The sequence below is a fragment of the Taeniopygia guttata genome, chromosome 2 (assembly GCF_048771995.1).
Source record: "Taeniopygia guttata chromosome 2, bTaeGut7.mat, whole genome shotgun sequence".
Taxonomy (NCBI): Eukaryota; Metazoa; Chordata; class Aves; order Passeriformes; family Estrildidae; genus Taeniopygia; species Taeniopygia guttata.
In genome coordinates this window covers 103,240,588-103,250,645 of record NC_133026.1, presented here as the reverse complement: position 1 = coordinate 103,250,645, position 10,058 = coordinate 103,240,588, and the positions used below count along the sequence as shown (strand labels likewise).

The window sequence follows — 10,058 nt, the reverse complement described above, 5'->3', positions numbered from 1 at the left end:
TTCTTACTTCTGCTTTCTGTGTTGTGACAGGGGTAAGGCAAGGAAAGAAGCAATTAATAATAAAATCCATTGGGCATTTTCAAAAATGGAGGGATTATTTTTAGTTTTGAGTCAGTGGTGTTGCTGGTTTCAGTGTGCTTTCAGAGTCCTGGCTCTGCTGCCATGAACCTTCTCCTGGTGAGGTGTGAAGCAGACATTCCTCTGCCAACCTGAATGAAAAGGTTAGTTCAGGTTATTGTATTAAACACTGCTTAGGCAGATGCTTCTGTAATTCATTCTTCATGTTAAATTCAGCTGGCTTTCATACAGCTAAGGTATTTCTAGTGATGTGCTGCCAGCTTTCTCCAAAGGCCTCCTCAAAAGTTTTTCTTCCTTAGCTGGTGATATGTGGAAAAAACGTCCTGTAACTATCTCAGTTTAGTGTATAGATTTGCATCTGCAAATACTGTCTGTTTATACTGTCTGTGGTAAAACAGTCAGCCCTTCCACCTCCCTTCCCCTACCAAAACTACCTTGACCCCTACTACTGTGTCCATGACACCTGGGGCAGAGAGGACTGTCCCAGTCACCCTCTGAAGGGAGAGTGACGTACCTCACCATCTCTTTGGACCCTAGGAGGAGGTGGTGGGAATGCAGACATGCAGGTCTCCCCATGCGAGAGTTCACACTTGGTCCTACAACACCTTACTCCTTACCTGCCTGTGGTCATGGGGTGCTGGTGGTCTTGGGGAGGGCAGCATGTGAAGCCCAGCTGGGTATTGTGCCAACAGCCAGCAACACTCTCTGAGCTTCCTCTGATGTGGCAGTGTGAGTTTAAATAAGCAGGAGGCATGAAAGGAGGTGTGGGGGGCTGTGTCAATTTCTCTCATATTTACACTGATAAGCAACAGGTATTTCCGCTGTGAAAAGTTTAATTTCCTTTCCTTTTGAAATGCAGTGATGCAGAAGCCCAGGTTTCCTTCCACGGGGTCAGAAGAGCAAGGAGGGCTGCAGGGACCAGCTGATGCCTGTGTTGGCCAGATTCTCCCCATCTGGCAGAAGTGACTCATCGGTGGCATGACCCAGGAGCTCTGTGAGGCTTGTTGAGCTCAGGGGGAGTTTGACTTCAGATCCTCTACTTCCTTGAAGATTTGCCTTTAGTCCTTGCCTTAACCCAGCCCTCATCTGCATTTGCTATCCAGACTGGGCTGAAGTGGTCTGCCCTAGATGCTTTCCGGGTGCCATTGGCTCCCTTGTTTTAGGGTGTGGGGAGCTGCCAATGCAGAGCTTAAGCTGCTGCCTCCACCTGGGGCTCATTACATGCTGCTTCCTCTCCAGCTGCCAGGGGCCTGGACAGGGAGCAGGGAAATCGCACGCAAGGCGCTTGTAAAACCCTCAGCCCTGTCTGCCTTTGGAGTAAGAGCTGGCTGAGCCTCCTTCCCTGCAGGACAGGCTTCCTGCCCTAGGAAATCCCCTGCTGTAAGGCAGCCCAGGAGATCCACTTTGGGGATCTTAAACTGTGTTCAGTCTGCACTGGCTGGGTACAGAATGAGAGCTATGGGTTTTTAGAAAACCGTAATAAAAGCTTTTGATTATACATAAGAAAAAAAAAAAAAAGTGATCCTGCCTGATCCCCAGCTCTGTGCTTTGCCTAAACTTACTTCCCTGGAATACACTGGAGATTGATCTTTGAGAAATGATACCTAAAAAGCCCACATGTAAAAACTTAACTGTTCCAGCAATAGGATCATATTATGCCTTTGATCCTGTAAATTGTTGAACCACATCTCTATTCGTTGCCCAAGGACTGCAGGAAATGTACACGGGGTTATGCAAATCTCTAGGAGAGGGAATGATTTGCAGGGAGGGGGGGAAGATGGCTCTTGCCACAACTGTCAGTCTCTGGATTGCAGCTGAATAGTTTGGCAGTCCTCACGCTTTCCTGTGTCACCTCGCTGCCAGTTCCCATGGCTCCTACCCCTCTCTGCTCACCGTCCCGTTGTGCAAGTCTGGAGCGGCGAGCTTTTCTCAGATCTCCCCCTGCGTGTGCTGGTGGCATTTACAGGCAGAGTCTGCAAGCTCGGTCCTTCGTCTGCATTCTTCTCCGAGCCACCACTGTGAGTGCTGTGTTCATGTTTCACCTCTAAATCCCCACGATTTTTGCCGGCTGGGGATGTTTGTTTGGGGTGGGTAAATCTGATGGTAAGACACAAAATAATTTATTTGGGAACCTTGAGGGGACCTAAGCCTGCACCAGATCCCAACCAAGGCAGGACAACAGCAACAAAACAAGAGCATGGTCAGCAGATGGGAGCTGCCAGGCAGGACTTTAATTTTGTGTAAAATGTGAATTTTCCTTTCCCAGGCTTGGAAAAGAATAGTCAAAACCCTTGTAAAAGACATAGGTTGGGTGTAGTGTGGGAGTATATCCATCAGCAACACCACATTCAAGACATGAGTACTTGACATCCTAACCATGGCTCAAGGTAACAGATCCTGAGAAAAAAATAAAAATAGAGGTCCTTTGATACCTTCTCTGTTCTTACTTTTAGTTTTTTCTTTTTTTTTTTCTTTTTTTTTTTTTTTTTTTTTAATTTTGGTATGTAAGCTAAATGGCATGACACTGGACTTTGGTACTTCACCCAATCTACTTCAATTTGCATGTTGAAGAAAGATATCAAAAGGCAGGCCTGCTAGGGCTCTCCTGGCAGCCATGCTGTGGTGGTGTGCTGTGCCAGGGAAGGCTGTGCTGCATCCAGAACACTGCCCAGCCTTTTCTATAAGCTGCATATACCGCACAGGTACAGGGGCTGCACATGCCAGAATGTGGGGCAGTGCTGCATCAGCTGGGCAGGAGTTTGTTTTGCTGTTTCTGTTTGGTTTTTTCACCTCGGTGATAATTCTTACCCAATGTGTGATCTCTGCTCTATGTACTTTACTACTCCTTGTGATAATCAAAATCCGGCCCTGAACTTTTTCACTACAAAGGAAACAAGAACTTTGCCCTGTTGGCTGTTAACAGGGCACTCAGCGATGCCGAAGCCTCTTCTCACATGCCAAGACCCCCAAAGTCTGTGGAAATCAGAGTTATGTGATGACAGAATGCTTATTGTTTTTTTCACCAGTGCGGGTGGAAATCAGGTGAGACACGGACATGAGATTTCTGGTGTCAGACTCCTCTTAAAAAAGGAGCAGGCACCCATCCGGTTGTTGGAAAAAAACGTTTAAACGCCAGGACCGCCAATAACGTGCTGTGTACGGCTCAAAGTGCAACCTGTGGTGGGTTCAAAGCTCTGAAACATTAACCAGACCTTGGGCCACCGTCTGTAGTTGCCGCTGGGTGCCCATACCATGGCTCCCGGGAGCGGGAAGGGAGGGTGGCACTATTATTATCCATGCGGAGAGAGGTCACAGCGGTGTTTGCACAGGGCAGACGGAAGCGCTGGTGGCAGCCCCGAGGCGCTGGGTGCGCAGCGGAGGGCAGCAATGACAAGGTACGAGCTTCCCCGTGCGGGGAACAGGGAGAGACAAGCGCTTAAATCTCTTGTTGAAGGGCTCTGATGAACACTGCAGTGATGGTGGTGGCGGTGTGAGGCTGTCTTTCCGTATCCACTCTTTTGTTTGCACGTATAACCTGCCTCAGGTGAAACCCCTTACTCTAAGCTTCCCCCTTACCCCAAATGAGGTAAAGCTTGTGGGAAGAACAAATGTAATTTATGAAATTGCAGGCTGCAATAGCAGGGGAAAAGGAGAATGCTAGAGCTGCTTCTGGGCCCACACTTCAGATGGTTTGGAGCTGGGTGGTGCTTTGATGGTGTTTTCTTTTTAACAGTGGTGAGGTGTCCTGGAGATCAGATGCGGAGATATGAGGAGCCAGAAAGCATTTCTGAGCATTCAAGTGTTGTAATCATGTTACTGCTCCCTGAGCTCAGCTGACACGGGAGATAGGGAAACATCTCCCACTGCCCAGGTAGGTGACAGTATATAATCTTCAGAACACCCTGAGGAATAACAAGTCTTTTGCAACTTTGCCTTCGAACTCTGAAGGAGTTATGCTTGCATGATGGATGGCAGCGGCGCCCAGCCGTATTCTGAGGCATAGCACAGATCCCAACTCCCTTGCAGAGGCTTTATCCTCAGATGGAGGGAGGGTTCAGCAAGCTGTGCGTCAGTGCTGGCTCTTGCAGCTGTAGAAACTTGTCATTTCCTTTCCAAGCACCAGCACCCTCAGCAAGGCAGTTGGCCTCGGGCCAAAAGCCATTCCTGTAGTGTCTGTTCCTGCTATATACATGTGTGATGTTAACTTACCTGATTCCTGATGTGGGTTTCTCCACAACGCTGCCACATATCTGTATCTTGTCAGTGTAGTGGCTTTGGGAGAAGCCTCTTCCATTATCAAGCCTTTAAGTGTGTTTACCTGAGAGCATGTTCCTGTTCAGGGCAGTAAAGCAATGCTTTGCTGTGGTTATGCTGAATCACTGTTACCTGGCAAGGATTTGGGAACTGTGAGATCATATTTTATTGTAGCATATTACAGCTGCAGAAAAGGTATTGGATTCTGGGTTTATATCAGAAAACTAATACTTGATCAGGATGATAAAATATTTAGGTCTAGAACTTTACCTTCACAGCTCTTTGTAAAGTAATTGCTCTAGTAGTAGTGGCAGAAGAAAGGACATGCTCATTTATGATGTTTTAAATCAGACAAATAATTTCCGAAGACAAATAACAAAACCATAGCAGAGGGCTCTGGTGCAGGGCTCCTTCTTGGATTGTAAACACTGCAAGACAGAAACCATCAATATTTACACAATGTTCAGCCCAGCACAGTGCAGCTTCTCTGGCTGGGCCTTTGGAGGCACTAATAGGTATATTAAATCATGCTGAATACCTTCTTGCAATATTTACACTTTAATGATAACCAAGCGTGTGTGCCGAATACTGTGGATTGTGAGCATGCAGCACCAGAACCAGAAAACCTGTGAGGAGGCCAAGCTCTGTGATATCTTCCCCCTGCCACTTGCAATGCAGTGGCCAGGACCCTTTCTGGTCCTCCCAATATTCATCAGAAGCAACTTAGAAGGAATGATGCAAGAATAAGTGTATTACTGCGTGAGCTGTCACCAGTTGTGCCAAGGACTGTGGATTGAAAAGTCAGGGGGGAAAAAAAGCATTAAAAATACCACTGCTATGTTGCCCTGTGGGCTCACAGAAATGTGACACAGAGAAGAATTAGCCTTCTACGGTTTCATGTTTCCCTGACCTTTTAAGAGGGGAAGAAAAATCCAGATCCAACTTCTGCTCCTACTTACAATGCTGAAAGTACAGAGCAAATGTAATACGCTGGCTCCTGAGGTGCGAAAGCAGAGTTTCACATTGTCTACTGAAAAGCAGAGAGAGAGCTGAGGTGTAAAGATAATTTAACAAAAGCTGTGTGAGTTCAAAGATAAACCTCCATCCCAGGCAAATGTAGTTATAGGAGTTTGAGTGTAATTTTGGTGTTTAAGGAGATCCATTCAACCTGCTCTGGTGGGATTTCTGCCTTGATGTCAGTGTGAGGTAAAGCAGAAAACACGTGCCCTCATAGGTGTGAGCCAGGGATGTGCCACAGGGAGGACTCCTGGGCACCAGCACTGCCGCTGACAGCTTCTGGCAGTGGCAACTACTGCTGATGCATGTGGCAGGGATGCTGTGACAGCACCTGCAATCACACCACTTGACACTTGGGAAGGCCTTGAACCATTGGCGTTAAGCTTGCACATGCTACTTGATATGAAAACAATTCCAGTTAGAAGAAATTTCAGAATTGTTATTTTCGCTTATGCAGCTGTTGACAAGCAAAACCTGCTTGGATTCTACTTTAATAACCTGCTGTGTGCTTCAGCAGGTTTTCTTTCTTTTGGCTTGGTTTCTTGGTTTTATTTCCCACCTTCCACTAAAGGAAGTTTTTATCTCAGAGAAAATACAGGAGGTGGGCTGCATCCTACCAGAAATCCCACATTGCCTGGCAGAAGCTCATAGACATGAACCATCACAATGAATGCAATACTGCACACAAGTAGCTTTTTTTACAAGCACAAGGTTGTTAAGCAAAGGATGAGAAACATGTGGAACACACTGCAGTTTGCCAGTGTATGGCTGGGTTCCCAGGTCCGTGTACGTTCTTGCAGACAGGCTGCAGTTGTCATGATGCTATTGCCAGGGAAGATGTAAACAAAAGGAAACCTCTTGTCAAGTTTGAAGCATTAGGTTAGTAATACAAAAGAGTACTTCATGGAATCTTTCAGATTGATACACGCCATCTATTTGTCAGAGATGTTTTTGTCTTATGTGTAGTCATACAGCCTCTTTGACGTAAGTCACCATTTTTTAACATTTTTTAAGTAACAGCAATACTTACTAGGTGGTGAAACAGGGTAATGAGCAAGATCAGAGGATCCTCTTGCAGAAGAGCATGACTTAAAATCCATGTGTTTTAGGCAAAGCACTTCTGGATTCACTTGAAGACTGACACATGGACATGTTTCCATTGAAGTTGCTACAGGTTTGTCTTTATGTAGGCCTCCACTAAATTTTATAGCTGGCAATTAGTCTGGGATGAAGTCTGGTTTCTCTCCCAACACTGCACATGCAATTGTGTAACCACTAAAATTCCAAGCCTGGTTCTTATGCTGGATTAAAACAGTAGATAGCGAGATGAAAAGAAAAGTCATCCTTTCAAACTGTTCTTTCCCACTATGACAGCTTACTTCATGGAAGCAGCAGCCATCTGACCTGGATTACTTTTGGGTTGTGTTTCATGCACACCACATTCCCCTAGAATTGCCACTGCTCCAATAGCAATGCCCTGCTCTGTGCAAGGCCTGCTGTTGCCCAGGGGCTTGTATATCTCTCTGCCCTCAGCTGGCACCATGATACTGCCCTGTGGCTGATGCTGCCTCTGAGGTCTGCGGAAATTGTAGAATTGTGGTTATGGTGGCACTGAAGCACTGGGAAGGGATGGCACATATTTAAAAACTATTTACTGAAACGTTGCTCTAAGGTGGGAAGGGATTTCTCCCTTAAGGTGTGATTGTCCCACAGCGTAGCAAAATGCCATCTCAGTTTTACAGCATCATCTGTGAGCTGTCTGGCCCATATAATTTTTTCCCATTTTGTTGTCAATTACTGACTGGAGAGATGAAGAATGACACATGCTTAAGTGCATCAGTTATCTCAAATTCCTTCCCCTTAGGTCTAGCTTAGCCAAGATTTACCAGAACAGTCTATAAAATGAATAAGTTTCAGGGTTTTTTTTTGTTTTTCAGGTGATAGGAGTTTTCTTTGGAAGACTGACAAAAGCACTGGAGCACAGTGAGTTATTATTATATCCACTTATTAAAAAAAAAAAAAAAGACAAAAGAACATGCTGTAAGATCAATAACATAGCCCAACTTGTGCAATGCAGTAACTTCTCGGTGCTACAAAAAAAAAAAAAAAACAGGATTGATCACAGTCCTGAACACACAGTCACAAAGCCATTCCAGATTTAAACCGTGAGCACCCACAGTCAGTTCAACAGGAAAAAGTAAGATATAGTATTTTGAGGACATGACTTTGATAATTCCCTAGTTTGAAGCCAGGGATAAGTGACAGGTTGGACATTCCCACTGGGGAAATAGGCTAGTTACACTGGAATGGGTTACCCTTTGCTATTCAACATCTCAGTTCCCTAGTTACCACCTCCAGACTAAGGTGTTTGCCCCAGCACGTGGTTGTTTACACAGTGACTTGTCTTACCTTGGTGAGATAATTGATATCCATAAAACATCCGTCACACTCTGTCCTACTGCTTTTCTTTAACTCAGGGCAAGGCCCATCCCTCTTCCAAAACCTTTGACAGCTTTGAAGTATGACAGTGTAGCTCAGGGACTGTGCAATGGTTGCTTTCTCCAGAGGCTCTGCAACACCTCAGTACTTCCCCTTCTTTGAACAGAGGTGGCAAAATCCATAATTTGTTTCCATTCTGCTTGGCTGAAAATGAGGAAAAGTTCAGCACCCTGGCATAAAGATAGTTAAATGAAAAGTCAATACAAGTGACAAGAGTGAAGGCCTCTGCACCAGGAGTAGCCCATAACAGGTGGTGGCAGTGTCACAACTCAGCTTGTTTTTTAATATAGCTTTTTTTTTTTTTTTTTTTTTTTTTCCTCCCTTCTTTCGTGTGTGTTTTTCTTTCCCTCTGGGTGGAGCAGAGCTGGAGAGGTGATGACTTACCTGCCACAGCTCGGTAGATCGCAATCTGGAACTGGCAGAGTGTTAACACAATGCCCCAGCAGAGCTTTTCTGTCTCTAATTTCAATGATTATGTTGTTACTGGATCAGTGAAGAGAACCATGAAAAACACAATTACCAGGAAGCCCTGTTCCTTCGCTCGCCTCTTTGTCTCACTGCGAATGGGGCATGTGACTGACAGAGCAATAGAGGACCCGCTGTAATCTCACGCACGACCGAGAAGGGTGCTGTCCGCCGATGGGACCCGAGCGTGGGAAAGCCTCCCTGCCGGCTGCAAGGGCCAGTCACGTCATGTTCTGCAGCTGGCATCCAAATGCATCCTGATGAATCGAGTGAGAGCAGCTACCTTCTCCTGCCACAGCGGTGGCCGAGCGGCCGTGCAGAAGAGGGGCTGTAAAAGCCTCCCCGCATGCAAAAGCACCGGGAAGGGACTATGTTGTGAATGAGCTTACTGTGACAGCACAGCAATGTTTTATAGGTCACTGGCATAGCATCAGACTAAAGGGAGAGGGGATGAGTATCTTTCAGCTGTGAGTGCTGCTCTCAGGTTTGCTCAGTGCAGGACTGTGGCTAGTGGGCCTGACCCAACCCTGTTATGTGATGCATGGTGGGAAAAGAGAAATTCACTTGCTCTCTGCACTCCAAATCACATATAAACCTATGACCTCAACAACAAATACCAGTAGCAGCAAAGCAGCCAATATTTTTATCATTAATTGCTATCAGAAATGTCAGCTCAAAGTCATCAGATTTGATAGGCGAGCATGCTCCAAACTGACAGGTGAAGTGAATTATTTGCCTATTGCGTGATGCAAAAACAATGTCTTGCAGGAGAGAACAGACATTGGCAAACAAACTGACAACGAGATACACTTCTGGGGAAGGCTTCTGATTTGATCTGGAAGGAAACATTGAGTATAAATACAGAGAAAGTTTACCTGCATGAAAGGCAGGGTTGAGCCCTGGACTTCCTTACTCTTCTGGAGAACAGTGTGAAACATACCTGCTATTGTACTCCCTTTGAGCTGTTCTCATTGCAAAAGGATACCAGACACCTCAGAAAGTTTTTTAAGTAATAAAGCATTTTTTGCACTTGTCCCTGGTGCATCCATTTATCAGTGACTAATGAGCACATAAATCCTCGTATGTGAAGAAAAATCCGTTTATCTTGGTGTTAAGCAGAATTTTCCCTGCCCATGGATCTGCAGCACAAATCTTTCTGGTCTTTCTGTGCTGAGGGTCTAAGCATGGGCAGGCAGTACACGGTGCAGCACTGGCACATTAATTATGTAACTACTAGGTACTACAGATTGAATCAGGACCTGTTTAAATACTGGTATAACCATGAACATCATCCAGGACATGTTTCTGTGCGATTTAATGACTGCCTTTATTTCACACAGTGGGAAAAACCCCATCTGGAAGCAGGATTCCAGTGAAGGGAAAGTTAGCTATGCCTGCCAGGGATCTCTTTTGCCCCCAAAAATTCAGACATCACGGGACATAAGCAGAAAATGAAAGAGAACCAGCAAGGGGAAAACCAAACAGGCTGGGGTCTTCTTGCCACTTCTTTTGAAGTCCCCAGTGTAACTCCTGGCATCTTCAGTGGGGTTTGGCTGGGTTCTGTGCAGAAGCGCCTTTGAAGATTTTGCTAAGGCTCAAGGCCTTGATCATGGCAACTTTTATGCCTGGGAGCAACTCTGTGCAGATGAACACTTCCAGGGTGCTCAGCAGGATGCTTTGGATGAGACTTTGCAGGGCTAGTCTTAAGCAATGAGAGCTTAAGAGAAATATTGTGGTTGTCGTGC

General features: G+C 45.7%; 1 long non-coding RNA gene across 1 annotated transcript; it reads left to right on the top strand.

Moving 5' to 3' along the window:
* The first annotated feature begins 2,102 nt into the window (after window positions 1-2,102).
* On the top strand, window positions 2,103-9,347 carry LOC115493851 (uncharacterized). Its single transcript, XR_004367251.3, has 2 exons — window positions 2,103-7,332; window positions 8,211-9,347. It is a non-coding gene; the product is annotated as an uncharacterized lncRNA (long non-coding RNA).
* The last annotated feature ends 711 nt before the right edge of the window (window positions 9,348-10,058 follow it).